Source organism: Macrobrachium rosenbergii, chromosome 47, assembly GCF_040412425.1.
Source record: "Macrobrachium rosenbergii isolate ZJJX-2024 chromosome 47, ASM4041242v1, whole genome shotgun sequence".
Classification (NCBI taxonomy): domain Eukaryota; kingdom Metazoa; phylum Arthropoda; class Malacostraca; order Decapoda; family Palaemonidae; genus Macrobrachium; species Macrobrachium rosenbergii.
This window is the reverse complement of record NC_089787.1, coordinates 20,572,099-20,595,891: the sequence shown is the minus strand read 5'-3', so window position 1 is coordinate 20,595,891 and position 23,793 is coordinate 20,572,099. Positions and strand designations below refer to the sequence as shown.

General features: G+C 36.9%; 1 pseudogene; it reads right to left on the bottom strand.

The window, feature by feature from the left end:
- Positions 1 to 414: 414 nt before the first annotated feature.
- LOC136830882 (alkaline phosphatase-like) lies at positions 415 to 16,737 on the bottom strand (annotated as a pseudogene).
- Between the last annotated feature and the right edge of the window lie 7,056 nt (positions 16,738 to 23,793).

Sequence of the window (23,793 nt, the reverse complement as noted above, 5' to 3'; positions counted from 1 at the left end):
AGGGAAGACTTGAAGACAATATATGCTCTCTTATACACTTACAACATGACTACAGTAAAGTATTGGCGTTCTCATGGTTCGCGGACTCACGATTCTAGCGGGTTTCTCTGTGGAACATATCTAGCCATCATTCTGAAAAATTCCCATTCGCGGTATTTTTTCACTGAGAAATATTCACTAATTACTGTATTTTCATATAATTTTCAAGAATAAATGCACTTTTTGTGATAGAACTATTAAAATATCAGGCATAAGCATTTTACAGGGTTTTTCTTGGTTTAAGCTATCAAAATGGGCAGTTCTAAGTGTTTTTAGAGGGTTTTAAGCATTGCGGATTTGACCTATTCGCGGGGTGTGGACGCATCCCCGCGAATGGGTTCACTGTATTGAGAATAAAACACCACTTGTGTATTATAACTTTTTGCATTATTTATGTAGATGTGAATATATATTTGCAACTTAAAATGCATTGCAGTGAACAGTTAGTGGTACTATGAAAGCTAGTGATATTAATAGTGTAAAAAACAGTAGCCTCATTTCAAAATGGCTGCTGTTTGAAAAAGCCGGACTTGAATCTAGTTACATCCAGATCAGAACATAGGCCTGCACCCAGTGTGGTTCTAGACTATTCTTTGTAGAGACTTTCTTTTGCAGCATCTTGTAGTATTTTGACCTACAGATTCATATGTTGCGGTACAAGCAAGATCAAATTTTGTTTGTAACCTGACCTCATCGTGTCGTTTTTTTATCCACTGTTGGGTGAGATCATGAAAGGTTAAGATGGACCCTTTAGCCGAGACCCACAAGAACGAAGACTTTTAACTGAAATAGCATTAATGAAAAGTGTTAACACTGAACATCAGTACTTTTGAATCCTTAGTGAATGGGTGCTATTTTTCAGACAGAAAGGATTTGCACAGCAACCATGAACATAAAAATGTTGCCAGGCAAGAGAGCTGTAGCACTAGAAGAACCCCTGTTTTCATGCTTCTTCACTTGCTCTGGGAGAATCTTGTATTCATTGAGTGGCCTTTCTGCATGGTGATGGCAGCCCTTGTAAGGCCCGATGCAGCTGGCATATGCCATAACGTAGGCTACGTAGGTCTGCTCGTGGACACGGTGGAAGAGGTGAGCCCAGGGTCCTAGAATGGGAAAATAAAGAGTAAATAGAATAATGTCATAGTGATCATCTACAGTCTGTCAAGTGTGAGAGGATTCCAGAGCTGCCCTTTCTAGCTTTGTTCTAATATTGTTCTAGATATACCTTTGTTAGCCCAGCTGTGGTTTTGTTTTCAATTGTACAGTGAATGTCTTCCATCACGTTTTGTTCTCTTTTACAATTAGCTTTTTGAACAACTGTGTACCAAATATTTTAATCTTAAGTGGCCAGATACTTTGTCTTCTGCCTTTTAATCCATTCCCTTTGGTCTCTTCCCAGTTGGCTGTCCAACTTCTGTAGGAAAGACATTGGCAATATCAGAGAGGGTCAAGACAGCAAGTCCTCTCAGTACAGATATTACATACGCCCCAAAGTTTGCACCAAGTTGCATGCATTCTGCCAAAAGTGGCTGGACAACGGTGTGTTTACACATTGAGGTTAGTGACCCATAGTCTACTATTGTTACCCACAGAAAACTTTGACATAAGGGTACACATTGTATTTCATAAAATAGTGGAGGAATTGCATGTGCTATGAATTTTTATTCAGCGAGGTCTAACCTTAATTTATCTTCCATCACTAAAGTCTTCTCATAATATTTTCTGTTCAGTTTAAGGAGTTTTTGCAATACAGTATTCCATAGATTTGGCAGAGTGAGTTTATGCTAATTATTGTAAATTCATGATAGTCCATTTGACTGTTATGAAAATATCTTTAATGTTTTGATTTTTCACAGTGAAAATTCTGTAATAAGTTTTGACCATGTTTACTGCTGATTTAAAAAATGTATTACCTGAAGGCAATTATGGATTGTTAGTGTTATTGGAGAGGTGTGAAGGCTCCGCATTTAGCATACTAGAGACATACACTTGAATTACCTGGATTAGCTGTGGCAACTATTCACCAATTTGTTGGCCCTCTTGGGACTGGGAATTAATCTCTTGCAGCTGAAATGAGCAACTTTAATCCAACTTCTGTAAACATTGCAGAATGTCCATCTCTTTTCTTCAATTTGGCAATGAAAACTTGTTATTATCCTCAAACTAATCATGAACACAAGTTCACTTAGAATCATTTTACTTGGCAACATTAGCATAGACTGCTGCTAGTTCTTTAGCCCTCAGGAAGATAAACAGGTGTAAGAAACTGCAATACTCGCGTACCTACTGCATAAGCGGCCACGTCCTCACCGCCGTGTGTCTCATAATCGTAATGCGTTGGCATAGCAGCCAGGGGAACATAGTCCTTGCCTGTTGTGTCTACGCCTGTAAGGTTTGGCCTGACAACCTGTAAGGGAAAAGTCATAGGTGAATTATCCAAGACAAAGGTGTGGATATTCATCTTCACACACAGTGGAGTGACATGTAAGTGAATTAGACATTATGACACTTCTGAAGGCAGGAAATTAAGGTATTTGGTAATTCAGGTGTTTGATAGAGAAAACACGATACAGGGCATTAAAACAGCCTTTTCACCAGATAGGCAATTAGGAATATTCTCATAATTACCTCATTCCCGTTAAAGGAGTAATTATACCCATGACCATTTGCAAAGGTCAGCGTTGTGAATGGCAGGCCATCAGATATTTCTTCGCTTTCTGTAACAACACCTGAAAATCAAAGAAAAAAGTAAGTGTACCTTAGTTTTACCAGACCACTGAGCTGATTAACAGCTCTGTTGCATCTTGTCTGATATATCTCACTTTCAACATTTTTCCCAATTTAATACAAGAAAATATTATTGCAAAGCTGTTTCCGTTGAGAGACAGTAAGCGCAGGGGAAAACCCGAAATTAGGCACTACCATATATTCGCTTTAATTGCTAAGTCAATAGTGATTCTTCTTTTCAAGCAAATTCCTGAGGCTTTTACACCAGCCCACTTGTCTTTCTACATGGCGTTCTTCATTCGTGATCGCTGGATGTTAAAACATTTTCACCATGACATTTCGCAGCACTGTCCGTCTCCCTGTATGTCTGTTTCTCAACCTTTGGTCTAACCTATCCTCCATTCTCTCAGTTTCACTGGACAGTCTCAGTACACTTTCAGTGCATTCATCGATACCAGTTGTTTACTAAATTTTCGTTGTATCTCTACCATTTGCAATCTTATGGCATCCATACTCCTTGTATGCTGCTACATAAGTAAGTCCCCCGTATTCGCGTTCTCAAGATTCGCGGACTCACGTATTCGCGGATTTCTCTGTGGAACGTATCTAGCCAATATTCGCGGAAAATTCGCCCATTCGCGGTATTTTTCACTGAGAAATATTCACTATTTACTGTATTTTCATATTTTCATGAATAAATGCACTTTTTGTGATAAAACTATTAAAATACTCCGGTATAAGCATTTTTAGAGGGTTTTTCTCGTGTTTAAACTATCAAAATAGGCAGTTCTAAGTGTTTTTAGAGGGTTTTAAGTATTCGCGGATTTTAGCTATATATATATATATATATATATATATATATATATATATATATATATATATATATATATATATATATATATATATATATATATATAGAGAGAGAATATATATATATATGTATATATATATACAGTATATATATATATCAAGAATTGAGGGCAGCGGAAACAGGCTGGTACATAAAAACGTCTTTATTTGTGCCGATGTTTCAAGACAACTAGTCTCATTTTCAAGGCTGCAATAAAAGAATGAATATTGAGAATACATATAAATTATACAGAAATGATAAAACTTTTAGCCAAAAACTTTCTCAGATTACTTCTAGCCATTATGGAGCCGTAAAAATGAATCTAATTCCAAAGAATCCTTTGAAAATTGGTTCTTTATTCAATACTAAAGACCTTTTAAGCGACCTTATGGCGTCTGGGGTGGTAGATAAATATGATTGTCCTCGGTGTTCTCGAGGAACTTACGTGGGTTGCACCCAAAGACTTCTTGAGGTTCGTGCCGATTCTCACAAAGGTGTGAGCTATTGAACGGGCAATAAACTAAGTAATCCTGAATTTTCAAATATCAGCGAGCATCCCAAAAAATGTGGTAATAACATCGAATACGATCAATTTAAAATCATTACAAGGACCTCTTCCGAGCTAGCACTCTATTCTGGAATCGTTAATTATCAAACAAACAGTACCATTGTTGAATGCCCAAAACTCCTCCACCTCTCTCTCTCTCTCTCTCTCTCTCTCTCTCTCTCTCTCTCTCTCTCTCTCTCTATATCTCTATATATATATATATATATATATATATATATATATATATATATATATATATATATATATATATATATATATAGTTATATGTATATATATACACTAGCTGACCAACCCATTGCTGCCTGGGAAAACAGGAAAACTAAATGTATATTTATGAAAAAGTTTGTGTGCATGTACAGTATGAATGAACGTCGTACATTAACGTGTACAAAAACCTCACTAACAAAAATAAAATCGCCAACCTCATACGCCACATTACCCCGAGGAAAGTAATGTACATTCATCTTGCTTTTATTCTTGCACATCATGGCTCCAGTTTCCATTTAGCCTGCAAGTCATACTGCATTCGTTATCAGAGAAATATTCAGCATCTACATACTCGTAACCCTCGTTTTGATATATATAATCTGTCTTTTTAACATATGGCTATGAATTTGCCTTTAGGATTTAAATTGCTAATGATGTTCCTTTGGAATTTCTGAGATTTTGCTGGTATAACATTATCTGTACATTTCTGAATTCTCCATATAGTTTAGTTTTCTGTCGTAGGGCCTTACTACTTTACTATAACTTCCTTTAAGGCTTTACCATCACTAAAAAAACATTATTTCCAAGCAGCATTTTAGTTTAATCTACCTTTGATTTGAGTAATAGGTTTTCAAGATTGCAAAAAATTTCCCATTAAACCGACTGTATAACAAAGTACGTCACCGTTACGTCACGAAGCAGCCACTCTAACTAATTCCAAAGGTTAAAACGGAGAAGGAACAAACGAATTAATGAGGAAATTCGCATTTGTTGAACTGAACAGAGAGAGAGAGAGAGAGAAAGAGGACCTTGATCATGTAGGTAATTCTCAAGCCACGCATGTAATGGTCAGTTTTAGATGATTCCTTCGAACAGGTCTTGGTAGTTTTAACCTTGAATGCTAGATGGTGAATGAATGATTTTGCTAAATATGACCTTTGTGTTTCTCAGGGAAGTAGGCTCCACCCACAAAAGTTAAACAGCACAGCCAACAATGTGTTGTTCTTCCTACACGATGTTGGCGATCGTGTAATAAGTGACGTAGGATCGTGTTTAGGACCATTTTATCACTGTACGCCCAGAGGGAATGTGTTTGTTTACTTATTATATCATATAACGTCTTCAACCATATGCATGAATGGGCCAGGCAGAATGAATGACTTGTGATCATCGCTTTTCATGTGATGAAGCTGTTGCCGGGTGTCGCGTGTGCAAAATTAAGTTATTTTTCGATATATATTCCTTTCATGGGCGTCTGTTCTTGCAGAGAAGCAGGTATTAGAGGTATGGAGTCATTTTAGGTGTAATGATATGCCATCTCAACTTTTATAGTACATGTTCAAAAGTTGTTGACTAATGTTTTTTTTCATTCCTTATGCAGAAGCTGCCATCTATTTTTTTGCATCGTAAATTGTTGTTCTTTTCTGTAGGTAATAATTTAGGCACAAACCTCACATATAGAGATAGTTTTTGCTCCAAAGTGTTTGAGTGATGCCTTAAAAAGAGAGAGAGAGAGTTTGGTGGTGGTTTCTGCTGGCTGACAGCGTCGGGTTTAGCCACTACTACACATGTGCGGGCTCAGCTTCACTTACTACAGAAAGAAATTTTATATTTAGGTTATCATTGTAGAATTTATCGAGGTGATAAACAATTATGTTATTTATTATCATAAATTATGATCAAAACTCATCTAAATTCTTGATAAAAAATTGATGTTATAGGGAATTTATTGTTGTAGGTTAATCATACGTCTGGCAGCTCTTGAAAGAAAAGTTGGAGCATTGGGTGAAAAGTGAAGCGGTGATTTAAAAACGAAAATTTCATTTGTTTTACCTGTGTTTGTATGTCTGTCATGGGGTAGGGAGTTACAAAACTTACATCCACACACACATCAAACAAAAGTAAGAAGAAATTTTACCTAAAATGTCATTTCCTCTTGGCGGGTACCCGTTCATGGTCATGACGTGTGAGTGATCTGCTGTGACAATGACTAGAGTATCATCTGTGTTCACCATCGTCATTGCCAGTTCCACAGCTTCCTCAAATGCAAGCAGATCTTCCAGAGCTCTCTTCGGTGAAGTGATATGTAAAGCATTGTCAATCTTGCCGCCTTCAACCTTACGTAAAATGGGCAGTAAATTAACCTTAGCTGTTTGCACATACTTTGCTGAATAACATCTCCAGCTGATATGAAGTTTAGATACAATTCTAAAATTTAGATACAATTCTATATAACAGGTACTGTTTAGTCGGTTAAATTGAGCTAAAGAATCCACTCCATATCGAAGCTCTGTTTGGGTCTCCTTCCAAGCAGCATAAAGTGTCATAAGTTTTAATAAACATGGACAGGAAATTAATCTACAAGGTAGACAGCACTCATGGTTTCAAAACTAAGGGTAACTTACTAAAAGGAAGAACCCATTGTCACTCTTTTTGAGTCTGTTAATAGCAACCTCAACCATTTCTTTGATGTGAGGGCAGCCGTCCAGACTGGTGTCTCTGTCAGTCTCGTATGGCAGATGAATTTCATCAAACAAGCCTGAAAGTAAAAGAAAGCAATTTAGAGAAATAATTCATTTTCAGGACAGTATCACCAGATTACCCATTCATCATCTTGGAGAAAGCCAGTAAAAAATCATTCCCTTTACAATATATCTAATTTTTAAAAAACTGAGTTTACAAATTATTATTGCAAGATATGGAAGAAGATTGGTTTTCCAAAGTACAGTTTTATATGGGATGTCTAAAATCAGAGATATTCCAGGTTTCTTATGAAAAACAGTTAATCATTTGAAAGGCAGTCCTAACTTAAGCCACCCACCATGGCATTTTAGAGGTCAAGTTGATTTGATGACATTAAGGTTTTTGCTTCTGCATAACCAAATAATCAAAAGGCATTGTTCGTTCTATACCACTGTTCTCCTTATTTCTGGAAACACTAATCCATGTTGCATTGGTGCTGCAACATCCCTTCTTCAAGCAGATAATGTTAATTGCATAAACTTACAGTCTGTTCTCGTTGTATTTAAAAATGAATCATGCATTCAGCTGACAGAGATGTAAAGGTGTGTCTGGGTGTGCAACAGCATTAATCTCTGACTCTGAGAAAGAGTGTAATTAATCTTGTGAGATTCTGACGGTGTGTTGACCCATTATTTTCAGTCGACATCAGAAATACCCATGTTGTGTGTTGCTTCAGTTTTTTGTAATTTCCGAGAAGTCAGCAGAGACCATGTATGCATATCATAATAAAGAAACTTGAGCATGATGTTTTGATATGCTCATATGTATGCGGTGGGTACTTGGCTGAGGTTAGGACTCACATCTGTGACTCACAGTTGCTTGATCTCTCTTGTGCTGAAAAAATGTTGGTGACATAACTCCCTGTGCCTTATACTATAGGCCTGTATATTATTAATGCAGATTTTTGTATTGCTTTTAGGAAAATAACCATGAAACATCTCGTTTTCATAACTTCCACTGCACATTACATGAAAAAAGCTCCTTGAGTCAAATTTTCAATGTCTTCATTATCATCATCAACACTTCCAAAGACGTGCAATTCAAACAGCCTCTGTGAAGTTCCACCACTCATGTCATTCATTGTGAGTTGTCTTCTACAAAACTCCTTTCATCTCCAGCTTTCCATTTCATGATTCTCATCCAAGTAGGTTTGGCTATTTCGACTCTCTTGCTGCCCAGAGGAGGCCAGCTGATGCTATTCCACCTAATATAGTCTGACAACAGATGTACGGCTATATACCAATAATTTTATCACAAACAATACCAACTATACAAAGACCTTACCTAGGATATATTCAGTGTTATTGGTGTCAACAGAACGTAATTCTCGGGTAGTTGTAACATAGGCGTAGCTCTTGCCACTTTCTTCCTTATGACTAATCCAGTCTCGGACTAAATTCATACCATCAGTCCTCTTGCAGTTATCCTCCATGATGTCTGTCTTAGGGGCTCCCATTTCCTGACGTCCTCCTCCCATCACAACCTACAGATTGTTTAGCTCATTATTACAAGCAATGTGGATAATCTCTAATACTGGTTCGTAACGTCAATTTCCTGTGACTACTAGTAAATCAATTGCTTTGTTAAAACTCGGTTAATGTGGCTTTTCTTTGTAACATTCACTTCAGGGTGTGATGCCCCTGCCTACACGATTTAGGGTAGAAGAGACCCTTTAGCCTTGGCAGGCAGCTCAATTGTAAGGACACTCCAAAATCAAACCAGCAGGTAGAAGAGACCCTTTAATCTTGGTAGGCAACCCTTCTAAGAGAAGATTACTCTGAATACAAGCCTTGTTCTCCAACCTTGGAATGTGCCATATCCCTTTCACCGTGGCCTTCCATGGTCTTGGGTTTTAGATCCCTTGCTTGAGGGAACAATCAGGCATTTATCCTCCTTTTTTTTCACTTTCCTGCTTTTTCAAAAAGTGCGTAGGAAAGGCTGATAACAAGGAAAAGTGTCGTGGTGGATTATCAGTGAAGTGCCTTCGTCTTTCCCTAATCTTTTCCTTCTGAGCCTTTTATAGTTTCTAAATCTATCCTGATTGCCCTCCCCTAGTTGTTGTGACAAACTTGGCGGATTTCTTATTTGCCTTGTAAGGTGTGCCCGCCCCACCTTGTCAGTCAGTTGCTTCCAGTGCTTTTTTCAATGACATATGGTCACATTTGTGTATACTGTCAACAGAATTTTTGTAAATGATGTAAATACTGTTGTTGTTGATGGTATTATTGTTGATTGTTCTGTTAATTTTTACAATGTTTCTGTTGTCATGAGTTTATTTATTAGTTTTGGTAATGGTTTTATGTTGTTAGTTTTATTTCTCTCAGAAGACATTGAGTTGAACCCTGTGCCTGTTACTCATTACAGTAAGAAAAATTACAGAGTACTTTACTCAAATATTCGGGGCTTAAGGCCAGATTTTCTTGATCTCCAGAGTCGTGCCCGTAACTACGATTTGATGCTTTTATCTGAGACTTGTAAGTACTAAGAAGTCAAAGGTTGAGTGTTTAATCCCTGGGGTTTGACTTTATTTATTGTCGTAACATCCCACATATGCAAGGTATGGCTGTATACACTAATTCCGGATGACCTATTTATGTCGTCAGAAAAATTTGGAGTGTAGTTGCCTTGAAGTTCTTTGTTTCAAAATTTTCATTAAGTTCAACAATGTTTACGTAGTTGATGTTTACTGCAATCCAAACGTCGACGATTCTGTATATGACTGTCTCTTGGAAAGGATTAGTATGGCTCAGTCACAGGATTCAAAAGCGTCATTCATTATTTGTTGAGTGGCTAAATTCAAATTCCACAGATCAACATGGCCAGTCTGCTCTTGAGTTCTGTATCCGCAAATTTTGTCCAGCTAACCCAGGAACCCTCGCATGTTTCTGGTAATAGACTAGACCTCATATTCACAGATGTTCCAGCTATTGTCAAGTCCATGGTCTGTGAATATATAGGTACTTCTAATCATTGCGCCATTGAGATAGACAGATCTCTTAATCAGTATATTCCTAATGCCGCCATTGGAAAAATGGTCTGGCTGAAATCTAGAGCCAGTTGGGGTAGTATTACTGAAGCTTGTCAGGCACTTATATCAGATGTTATATTAGATCCTGATCCCAAGAAGTTAGGTGAAATGCTGATGGCTATTAAATAAAGAATGTCCCTAGAAAGGTCACCAAATCCAGGACAGATGACTAGTCATGGTTTCATGATAATTGTAGATGAGCTTACCATGACAAACAAACCAAATTCAACACATGGATACAAAACCGTTCACATGAAAATTACATCCTTTTTTTTTTAATCTTGCCATGCTGCGAGTAGAACTTCCCATACAGCCGAGAGAAATTACAATAATTCCTTGAAGAAGAAACTTGAAGGAATTACTCAGCCTCATCTGTGGTGGACCAATTGGCATCATCTATCTTTGGGTCAGGCTTGTCTTCCATTCCACCATTTCTAACAGATGATGGTAGATTGGTCACTGGCCCTAGGGAAAAGGCTGAACTGCTTCATCTTTATTAGAGTTAGAGTTGAGTATAAAACTGTACAAGAAACCTCAGTAATGTTAGTTCATTTTATTACCGGATTGTCTCTGTTCTCTGGACAAAGGCCAGTGGCCCACTTCAGGCTTCTTCCCTTTAACAGCACCACAAAAACTGCCTGAGGTCAAGGACCCAGTGTTGATGCAAAGCTGGCTTAATCTGAATCAACCAACCAACCATCACTGAAAGGAGTTGCTGCGTTTTCTGAATTTTATATGCATTGCCGATTCAGATTTGCAGGAAGAAGTATGGTTTACAAGTATTCAGAATTATGAAAGATTAATGGATTCTTTCATGTTACTTGAAAAACTTTAGTGGATATATCTGATTATCTGTGTGAGATGAAAGAATGATTATGAGTGAAACAAATAAGTTGATACAATATCGATGGTGTTAAGGCACCGTTTTATCTAAATAATCTATGCAGTCTCTGTAATCTATGTGAGGTGTTAATCTTGATAAGAGGATAAGATTATATTGCAAAATTTTCACACCTACTAGTCCAATTCATATGTATTCATTGCCCATGCACTGATAAGAAACCTGTGTGTTTGGGAAGAAATTGGTTGCTGGGGACATTTTCTAATCTAAGATTAATATCTGAGGAATTTCGAAACTTACTGACTTAAGCCATGCTATTATGAACCCCCCCCCATTAGGGGGATCTAACGCAGCAATACACGGAGATCAGTCATATTTGGAATGACCAGTCCAGTGAATGATTCTTCAGACATTATTCTTCTTTGAACTGATCTGTTCAGTAAATGAACTTCCAATATCAGTAATCCTTGGCTTGACCAGTTTGATGACAAATAAACTTGTGGATTAATCATTCCTATCAATGATGTTTATTTCCATCAACCTTGGAGAAGTGGATTACTCCCCTGCATCCATCTTCTCAGTGTTCCCATCAGGCCTCAGTGGCTCAAGTTCATTAGCGCGCTCACCATAAAAATGAAAGCATGAACTGAACAGACCTTTGGGATTTCAAATACCACAATATAATTACTTGTTATAACATCCATTCCCTTCCACCAATTAAAAGAGTACAAGCAGATAAAAACTTGACTAATTTCCTTTGAATTCCACAGAAAAGTGACAATTAGAACATCATGACAATGAAAGCAGTGTTTTGTCAGAATACTGTCATTAGTTCTTTGAAGCAAAACACACATCAGAGTGAAGTGGATTCTGAGGAAGGTGATGTCTGGGGATTGTAACCTTTCTAGGGATACATTAGCATAGGCAGAAATATTAAATGAAACGCTACACGGCTGTTTAGAAACTAGATGGTTGGGTCAGTTATGAATAAATTGTACAAATTAAACAATAGGTAAATGAAGTGAATGTTTAGTGTCTCTAAGCCAAAATATGAGAGAGAGAGATAGTAAAGATATGAAAATGTTGAAGAGGGTAGGCTCAAGGATAAACAAAATTCAAAAGATGGTTTTCACCCTTCTGGATTCTATCATTGTAGCTGAGAAACTAGCAGAAACACTTTGATTAAATGAGGTAACAAAAGCTTGGGCCCTAGGAACTGAAACAGAAACATCCACTGAGGAAATCATAGATAAAAACATGTCCTCATTGTATAGGAAATACTTTTAATCTCAGAGGTAAAATTCTTGAGGTTTTATAGCTTAAGTTATTGTACATCAGACTGGGTAAATTTAATGGATCTGTTCCAAAAATCATTAAGATATGCCCTAAGTGTAGCAATACTGTTTAAAAGGACGTCCATGGGGAGGTTATATACCATCTTTAACCTTGCACCTAGGTACATTTATTCTGCATACTTACACACAGAATATACAGTAAACCCCTGTATTCGCGTTCTCATGGTTCGCGGACTCACACATTCGCGGGTTTCTCTGTGGGACATATCTAGCCATCATTCGCGGAAAGTTCGCCCATTCGCGGTTTTTTCACTGAGAAATATTCACTAATTACTGTATTTTCATATAATTTTCATGAATAAATGCACTTTTTGTGATAAAACTATTAAAATACTCAGGTATAAGCATTTTTACAGGGTTTTTCTTGGTTTAAGCTATCAAAATGGGCAGTTCTAAGTGTTTTTAAGAGGGGTTTTAAGCATTCGCGGATTTGACCTATTCGTGGGGGGGGTGTGGGACGCATCCCCCCAGACACGGGGGGTTCACTGTACACCTTGTTTTTTTAAAGGAGGGTAGTGAAAGGACATTGACAGAAAGCAAACACAGTTTACAAAGGCCTTCAAAATTCAGTGTTTTGAAAACATAAATGAGTTTTCATATCCTGAAAATTGAATGAATTACCTTGATATGCTTGCCAGGTACATCTTCAACCAATTGCCGAGCAATGTCCTTGCATGCAGTGGCACCCTGGCCGAATTTCTTCATCTTTCTGTCGCATTGCCATTTCCTGTTGGCTGACTTTGCATACGCAGCCGCCACGGTTGCATGGGTGACTTGTGTCGTTGTTATAAAACCTGGTCATAAGAAATGATTAATGTGTGTAAGGAAAACAAAGTATGAGAGTTGAGTAAACAATGCCCAGCAAATGTGTATGGTTGGGGAAAAGTTGGTGAAATGATAATAAAAATAAAAGATGGAATTGTTGATCAAGTATGATGAAACAGTCCAGGGGAATAATGCAGAATAATTGTATACTTGTCATTCTGCTATGCATGATGTCAACTTTTTGGGTCCAGAAGGGGCAATGCCCCCAGCCACTGCCAGGTCAGGGCATGGCACCCTAGGGTAGGTTAGGTTGAAGGAATGTTAGGTGAGGATGAACCCTTTTTGCAATATGTCTTTGATCGGCTGTTAATCAGGACTTGGCCTATGGAAGAGTGTGCACAACTCTTCTGCACTTTTACTCCTGACTTTAATAAAAAAAAAAACTTCAAGGGGAATTCAGGAAGAGAAGCAATTGAAACAAACAAAAATTTAAAATTTCACTAATTTGTTTGAAAACATTTTTATTATCTCCCAAGAGAGGGAAAATTTTAGCTGTGGAATGAAGTCAGACGAATTCACAACATTCTGGAGTATTTCATATGTAAGGGATTAAGTTAGTCATTAATCTTTTGATAGAATTTAATTTTCCTGCAGCCTTTTCATTGTTCCATAATTAAAATATTTCTGGGAGGAGTAAGCTCACAGCTCTTGAGAAATCACGAGTTTCCAGAATGTGAATGTTTCAGTGAAATACAAGTCCCATTTAATATCATAATCATGTGCTTATAGTTTTATCATCTTGACAACAAAACCAATTGACCAACTTGACACTTACCTGTGTCTTTTTTGGCCTCTTGAGCCCATCGTACAATGCTGGCAGGCCTGTTTTCTTCAATGAGGGACGCCTGACAGTCACAGTACTTAACATGACCATTCACTCCAATTGTACGATAGTTAGCCTTGACTCCACAGAGAAACGCTGTAGCTGTTGATGCGCTGTCAGGCACTTGCTTTTCCAAGTCGTAAGTCTGCAGTTTGTGTTTGTCAGTGGAAATGCAACATTAGGTTATAACGAGGCATGAGTAAGAGACAAGTTCGAGGTATTCTAATCTTTTGACACAAAATCTCTGACAGGTCAAGAACTCTTGCGAATGGGAAAGTAGAATTTAACATTAGAGGAAAACAGAAGGATGTCTACATACAGTCAGATGTGTTTTCTCACACCTTAAGAATGGTTAACAATTCTACATACAGATTAGGAAGAGGTTTCAAATACATGTGGTTAGAAAGCTTGCAGTGCCTTACATACATTAGTAACTATGGTACTGACAAGAGCATAAAGTATCTAATGAAAAATGCTTAAAAGATTGCTTGAATCAGGGTAGCTGGATCTGTGTTTCCTAAGAGTCTCTGTGCGACATGTACATTTTTGTTTTTAAGCGAGGATGGCCTGAGCGTCCCAGCGACAGCTCTGGACCTCACAAGTTAAACTTTTAAAATGACTATAATTGTTGTAAAATGAGCAGCAATGAGACTGCAAAACGGTTTATAATAAAGTTGGGAAATTAACAGCAACTGGAGTACAGAATCATGTATAATGTTATAAAATTACCAGGTAGCTCTTATATTTAAGAACACAAGATTACTGGAGAAGAGGATGGAGGAGAATCTGTAATTAACAAAGAGAATAGTCCATCAATCTCTGACCAGTGAGGACACAAAATACAAGAAGCTTTTGTTGGATAGATCACAGAATTAATGGAACTCCTCTTCTGTGCAGATACAGAATTATGAAAATCTTCTGGTGCATGAAGATGCACAATTATGAAGAGATTACAACCTCTAGCCAAAAAGAACTTAAAATTACTAGAAGCATTGGTTAATAAAATAATGTAAATGCTGATAGCTGCGTGGTACTGGCTTTATCCAGTACAAAGTTGGTCAAAGGGATTTTGAACCTTTCAATCTTGCATGCGAAAGTTTTGGTTCTTGTAACAATGTGCCATTGTGATGGGTTTCATTCGAGTTCTTGTAGAATATGTTGATATTACTGAACATCCCACAAGGAGGGTAACTTGTGAAAGTTTCTATATTTCCTATTTGGATATAGGCTTGTAGTGCTAAGTGTATCCAAAAAAGTGCAAGTAAGTCGAGAAGTTGAATGGGTCTTTGTGGCTATTAGAAATAAGAGTTCTTTTAGTTACCTTTAAAAGGCCAACGTTGGGGAACTTATCCCAAACAAGATGTCCCTTCCTCTCCTGAGTACCCGTGTTTTTGGCCCTTGTAGATGCGGCCAGCCGTACTGACAGTGATGCCCATACCTGTGTCAAACAAGTAAGAGTCACATGACAAGGGTTGGTGCTAGTTTATTTAAGTAAAACTAAATTGTGTATTTATAAAGGATGTTTTTAACATAAAAAATAGCTGATTAAATGTATGTCACCTGATTTAGGAATTAGTTTTACCATAATCTTTTTTGACAGCATAACGGTTAGGGGGTTCGGATTGATATCTAACTTTGACAGTTTTTTTTTACCTTTATGATTAATGAGCACCATGGACATTTTTAAATATATTTTTAAGATTAATAATCATACAAGCACTTCCTATGACTGACTTACTAAAAAAATTGGGAGTATTATTAGCGAAGGTGAAAGAGATGGGCTGAAAAAGGCTATCAATAAGGATGGACAGAATACAAGTAATAGGAAAAAGAGTCACTGGAACACCACTAGATGTGGAGGAGAAGTTACTAGCAGATAGATTATTTGTATAAAGCCAGAAATGGTGTTTTATAGGAGGGAGCCACCTGTAAGGAGGGAGTTAGATTTAACACGTCATGCCAGGCTCCATAAAATGATGTAGAGTCCTCATGAGTTAAAGAAAACTACTTAACAAAATTCCACAAACAGGATGATCAAACAGATCTTGACTTCCAGATACTATTCAGGTAGTTAGAAGGTGAATGTTTCAGAATGATGTAATGGCAGTTTAGCCTGTTTGGGGCCGTCAGCTTTACAAAGAGACAAATTTCACATTACCAAATGTACAGAAACGAATATAAAACTTATATAATTAGGTAAATGTGTTGTGTAAGGAGTGTAAAGTACTTACCATCTCCCAGAAAGAGTATGACGTTTTTTGCGACATTAGTAAGCGTAGGCTTCAGCAGCGCCTCCTCAATTTCCTCTCTTCCCAACTTGAGCCAGTATTCGGGATCTGTAAAAATAAATTTGGCGCTGTGTTGGTTACATTATGTGTGATAAGAAGCTAGTGTACTGGATGTCAAAAATGTCGGGGATCAGACTGTATATCTGCTGACTGTTTATGTATGCAGAGTGGAGGTACCATTGTCCAGCCACCTGGATAGTACTACGTAGTGTCCCTCGGATCTGGATTTGCCTACATGGGCCTTTCTCATATTACCTAACATAACCGTCAGTGCACCTCACACAGTGCACTGTAGGCATTACATAAGGTTCTTTGCATGGTCCCTTCATTTTTTACTGTAGCTCCATTCATATTCCATTTCTTCCATCTTACTGTCCACCATCTCCTAACAGTTGTTTCATAGTGCATTTTTGAGGTTTTCCTCTTGTTACACCTATAAAACCTTTCTATTCTCAATTTCCCTTTCAGCACTGAGTGACCTGATAGGTCCCAGTGCATTGCCTTTGGCCTAAATTTTATATTGCGTTCCATTAACCTAACCTAACCAGCATTTTTGACAGTATGAGTGCTCCAGTTATATTAATTATCAGATCACTCAGTATAGAGTGAAGCAACACCTCTTCCCATCTAACCTTGACTATTGATGCTACAATCACTTTGCATGATCTGAAGAATCAGTTATTGAAAAAGGTCCACCAATTTCCTTTAGTTCAGTTGTCGAGAGAGATACATGTTGACTGGACTCAGCTTTACATGTTAGGGTTAAATTCACGTGCAGTCACCACCTTACTTAAGAACCAGTTACGTTCTGGACAGCTGCTCATATCCTGAATTGTTCATAGTTGGTTTTTAATATGTAGTGCATAATTTTTGTTGATGTTCACATTCCCGAGGTTAACTCAGGAGTCACAGATTATACTATTTTCACTGCATTTTTAAATCATGCAATATTATAAAGAGTTGCTTTGGATGCTAGAAAGGTAAAAATTAAAATAAAATTAAGATTCATACAACATTAAAAATTTTGTATTTTTTCCATGCCTTTTAAGTTATGAACTTGGATAGAATTTCGCGGAAGCAGCTTCTGACATTGTAATTTTACAAGAGCAAACAATGCACACTGCCACCTTTTTGACAAAAATACTAAACATTTTCTATGGGGAGAGGAAATATAGAAAATGGGAATTCATCAAAGACTGGTTTAATTCGGGAAGATAGAAAATAAGTGGGAATATTTTACAAGTACGAACGAGTATTCTCGTGATTGTAAGAAGAATACTTGGTAGTTAATCAGGAGAATACTCAGGATAATCCGAGGATGGGTTAAAGGAACAGGTTCTTCTTCTTCCTCGTGTTCTGTCCTTTGCAAAAAATCTTACTAGTAGAATAGGTTCACAGATCAAAATTTGAACTTGTGACCCTGTCAGTTCGTTTCCCTGAATGGTCTTAACTTGAACTGTTTGTAAGTAGTTGGTGACTCTATAGTGAATTTAATTTGAGAGGTATATGACTAAGGAAACAGACCAATTTCTACATTTGTCTTACGTTTATTCCGACGTTTCGTAATATTAGCTTTATTACACCTTCTGGGAATCTGTCAGTGAATATGATAAAATTATAAAACACATCTTCTGGGAATCTGTCATTAAATGTGGTAAAATTATAAAACAATCTTAAATTTGTAAAAAATTGCAAAACAGTAAAAAGACTAAAATTTACGATTACAAAAATATATTTAAAAGCTAAGACCGCCGACCAACCTTCAGTTCAGAGAAAGGAAGACTGAATGACACGAGAGAAAACAGAAGGAGGCACGTTAGCTAAGATACCGTTAGATTGAAGAGGTTTGGGTATTCAGCTGGGGAACTAGCTGCTTAAGGAGCAACGACGCGAGAATGGTAGTTCGTGAGGGTTGTGCGTTTGCCCTATGATGCAAAAATCGTCTCTTTCAATGTGGGTTCACAAACTTTTGCATGATTCCTGATACTCGAATTGCCCTGTTTCCTTAGTCAGCCTGTGATTTGATGTCGCCCTCAGTGTTCACCTATCTGCACCTTAGTTTTTATATATATATATATATATATATATATATATATATATTATATTTAGGCAATATGGTTATTGGCAGGGGATAACCAAAAATCGGCAATATATATACTGATATGGTTATATGGTATCCAGTTATTGGTGCTATATATATAACCGGGATCAGCGTTATAACCAGGGATCAGTGCTAATGATGGCAATCGGCACTGATAACTGGAGATTACATATCAGTGCCAAAAATCTAGTTATAGTCATCACTAGACAAGCACTGTAAACCGATCACTGATAATGAGGCTGCCAATAACCGGGACTGCCTGTATATATATATATATATATATATATATATATATATATATATATATATATATATATATATATATATATGTATGTATATATATATATATATATATATATATATGTATGTATTTATATATATATGTAATGTAGTGGGAAGGTATTCGCTTCTTATAACTGCCTGTTGTACTGCGTGCTTTCACTTCCTTAGGAACAAGTTGCTCGATAATTAACTATGTTGGGGCTTTCGATCATGCTGAACTATCTTCCAGAGTTTCACAAGTTTTCCTTTTATATATTTTGGTTAAATGAAAATTATGTTTCCCCTTAAATACATTTATTTAGTCTTTAAACTATATAACTTTTCCACCTTCCAATGGTTAGTAGTGACTGAGTCTTTGTCTTAAAGGGCACATTGTAAAATTCTTGGACTTAGAATTTCACTTAGTCTATGGGCATTCAGAAATTTTATGTAACTTCACAAATCGCTTCGACCTTTCATTGTCACCTCTCCACACATCTCACACACTCCCTGCCCTGAAGCCTTTTTTCTAACTGACTCTCCTTCCAGAGTCTTCGTATATATGGGTATTCATTCGATGACAAAATCTGGTATAATTTTCCCAAGTTTCGTCTAAATGGGCTTTCCTTTTCCATTAATGTTTCACGTTTAATTATCTCTACAATTCGTTCAACGGTTGTTATCGAGTTAATGTCATGGTGTGCGAGAGGTCAAGACTTCAATTAGCCCTTCTTACCCAGTGTTGTATAGGGATAAACACCTTGATTTGAATGGGCGACGAACGGTCAAACTCGGCATGGTGGGATCACTTAGTTTTCTTATCACTCCTTTTTCTGTTTTCAATTTCTGTTCTCAATAATATATACATATATATATTATTGATGAGATAGAAAAATTCAGAAAGATTGTACGGGTTTTAAATATAGCATTTTTATTCATCTACAAGCCAAATGATTAATTAGCCAATGGAACAATGGAAAAGTAGAGTCTGGAAGAGGCTCGCCATCACGACACAAAAACTGGATAATGTGACATAGTATCACAAACAGTTACCAGAACAAATAGCATCAGCTTACATTTTTTTACAACATGCCCAAAATTTTCTCCCTGAGATCAATTGGCCACTTGGGGAAAACTGTTGCTACAGAAGGAATGATTAAATCTTGTTCAAGCGATTAACCAGTTGCCAGCACCTCCATTGAGATCACAGTTGCAAGTCACAGGCCAATTGACACCATCTGTAAAAATGTCAAAAAGAAGGTTATTAAAAACTGTCTGACATCTAGATTGCCCAAAATCTACGGGTTTTCCTTAATTGAGGTTAGTCATAGCATGTGCATCTGCTTATTCTCCGCAGAAGCAATGATTGAATCTTGTTCAAGCGATTACATCTAGTTGCCCAAAATCTGTGGTTTCTCCTTAATTGAGATCACATGTTACCAGTCACTAGGCCAGCCTTGGAAAAGGAAATAGCATCTGCTTACATTTTCCCCACAGAAGGAATGATTCAATCTTGTTCAAGTGATTATATCTAGTTGCCCAAAATCTGTGGTTTCTCCGTAATGGAGATCACATGTTACCAGTCACTAGTCCAGACTTGGAAAAGGAAATCCCGGTCCATTCTATACACAACACTTTGGGTAAAATATTACAAAGTATTAACAGTTAGGATACACCCGAATACCGTAGTTCCTTGGTGTCAAAGAGTACAGTTTGAAGATCTTACCTTCCCTCACCACAACCGCACCTGGGTACAGACTGGAATACGAATGATGGGGGAAGTAAAAACGCACATTAATTGTGATTGTGACTTATTCGTAACCAGGCCTTGGTAATGTGGAGGGAAGCCATTGTTAAACGCAAAAAGCTTGTTGTCAAAAACATCTTATTAGATGAGAAGGTGTCCTGTCTTGGAAGAAATGTTCTTAAATATGTTTTATAGAAATTATATATATGTGTATATATATGTTTGTGCATACATATATATATATATATATATATATATATATATATATATATATATATATATATATATATATATATATATATATATATATATATATATATATATATATATATATATACTATACTAACAGGACCTCATTAAAACTGGATGGTATCTAGCAGAGATATTTATTCAAGAAAAGCTACAAGTTTTCTAGGACTTGACAGTTCTCACTGTCAGTCCTTGAAAGCTTGTAACTTTTTTTGAATAAACATCTCCGCTAGATACCATCCAGCTTTAATGAGGTCCTGTCAGTAATTGTATTAATGCACATAACAATTATGTGTGTATGTGTGTGTGTACTATATTAGGATTATGAGGAAGGGAGAGATGACAGTGCAATTGATCTACTGCCCATGTCTAAAATAGTTGGATTGTAATATTTTTCATGCCTTACTTATAAAATGGTATACTTCTGTGGGCAACTTCCCCACATCTGAGAAAGCATCTGTTATGAAACCAGCTTTGAAATGTGAACTTGATTGCAAAACTCAAGTCAAGACACGTTTCCAATTTATTATGTCCAGAATGCTAGAATTTGTAATTCTTGAACAATTAATTGTTTACCTGGAAAGGGTAAATGCTTTACCTGAAGGTCAGTCAGTTTCAAGACAATTTTGTTCTACAGAGGCTGATGCATGCTCCACTGGAGGTGATCTGTTGCAAATGATCCTGTGGAAATGATCTATTGCAAATGATGTATTGGAAAGGATCTATTGCAAATGGTTTATTGCAGATGATCCTGTGGAAATGATCTGTTGCAAATGATGCATTGGAAAGATCTATTGTAAATGTTTTATTGCAGATGAACCTGTGGAAATGATCTATTGTAAATGATCCTGTGGAAATGATCTATTGCAAATGATGTATTGGAAAGGATCTATTGCAAATGGTCTATTGCAGATGATCCTGTGGAAATGATCTGTTGCAAATGATGTATTGGAAAGGATATATTGCAAATGGTCTATTGCAGATGATCCTGTGGAAATGATCTGTTGCAAATGATGTATTGGAAAGGATCTATTGCAAATGGTCTATTGCAGATGATCCTGTGGAAATGATCTGTTGCAAATAATCCCATGGCAATTAACTGCTGCAAATGATCCTATGGAAATGATCTATTGCAGATGATCCTGTGGAAATGATTTATTGGAAATGTTCTGTTGCAAATGATCTGTTGCAAATGATCTATTGGGAATGTTCTATTGCAAATAATTCTGTGGATATGATCTGTTGTAAATGATCCTGTGGAAATGTTCTATTGCAAATAATCCTATGGAAATGATCTGTTGCAAATGATCCTATGGAAATGGTCAATTGGAAATGTTCTATTGCAAATGATCTATTGTAAATGATCCTATGGAAATTATGTTGCAAGTGATCCTATGTAAATGATCTATTGCAAATGATCCTATGGAAATTATCTATTGCAGATGATCCTATGGAAATTATCTGTTGCAATTGATCCTATGGAAGTGATCTATTGGAAATGTGTCTATTGCATATGATCCATTGCAAATGATCGAAATGTTCTATTGCAAATTTTTTATTGCAAATGATGGATCAAGGCAAAAGTAGTATTCTGGCCTTACTTGGCCGTAGCATGGCAGCTCATACAAGTGTGCAGTAACTACTTCCAAATAATTTACAAGCCAATGGAATTGTTGCCCCACCCCATCAAAAGTTTTTGAAAGACTACTTGCAAGACAAAGTATGTGGGCATAATTGGAAAGCCAAATTCATCTTGGGCAACACTTGAGAAGGGGAGTATCAAATCAACCTGTTTTACATAACTAGAACTGGGTTGTTAAATGGATTACAGAGAATAGGGTATAGTGAAGCTATTTGTAGATGACCCCAATTTTCTTTCTCAATAAAGAACTTCAGGGATTCAAATGAGAAACTAAATTGTTCGTACCGGTCCAAGGAATGGATGACAGGTAACTAAAACTAAATGAAAATAAAATTAAACTTATATTGGCAGGGAAGAAATAGCTTAAGAAACCTTGGTGATATTTCACTGAATATCAATAGTAATGCAATCCTGCTTCTGAATTGTAATTTGTTTCAATACTCCAATCAGTAATGGAGTCAGGAAATACTGCCTTTTTAAAAACATCTTGGTGAGTGTTCTATTAAAATCCTGCAGTTAGCAAGTCTCATGAAGAGTTGCCCAAAGTGGCTGCCATTTATTTAGGATGGTTCATCCACAGTCTGCAGGTTCACAGATAGATTACTAATCCATCAATTATCCGCATCCATAGAGCCAAGGCTCTGTCGGATAAGGGTGAAATCCAGGTAAGGGCGAGTAAAAAACTCTGTGGGAGTAGAATGGCAACTTTGTACCCTTACCCTTGTCAAGACCTCAAAACCAGAAACACGCAACATGCTTCTGAACAGAGACTATTACATTTTCAACTGAAAGCTTTATGCAAAAGGCAGCTATCTACCTTATTTTCCCATGTTTGTAATGAAGTATTCTGTATAAATGCACCTTATTAAAGAAGGAAAAATCACCCTTTTCTCCCTCTCATAAACAAACAGAGTTTGGTAAGTAGGTAGCCTACCTGTGTTTGTCCACAGCCTGCATTGTTTTATCATGGTTAATGTATTTTTGTACTGTATAGCTACTTTCTTATCAGTTATTACCATATTGTGATATATTTCATTTGTTTAACATATAATTTGATAAATTTCCCTTTTTATTCATAGTGTTTCGTTACCCTGAATTACGCCAAGTATTGCATCAACATTCGTATTGTGATGTAGAATCAGCTTTTCCAGTGTGTTATTTTTAAGAGTATTGTTTAAAAAGTTATCATTAATCTCCTGCTTTACTGTGATGACTGATTTCTCATTTTGCCTTATCAAGGAAACTGTGTGTGTGTGTGTGTGTGTGTAAAACACCCCGTGTTTACATCTTTAGTACATAAGGCATTTCTCGATGGCGTGTCCAAAACAAATTCATTTCAAGAATACTACCAAACAAGTAAAAAATGCCAATCTAGTTTTCTGTACAGCTGCCACAGCGTATAATTCAAGGCCACCGAAAATAGATCTATCTTTCGGTGGTCTCGGTACAATATAATACTGTATGAAATGCGGCCCGGTAGATGGCCTATCCTATATCGTTGCCAGAAGCATGATTATGGCTAACTTTAACCTTCAATAAAACAAAACTACTGAGGCTAGAGGGCTGCAATATGATATGTTTGATGATTGTAGGGTGGATGGTCAACATACCAATTTGCAGCCCTCTAGCCTTAGTAGTTTTTAAAATCTGAGGGCGGACAGAATAAAGTGCGGACAGACAGACAAAGCCGGCACAATAGTTTTCATTTACAGAGAACTA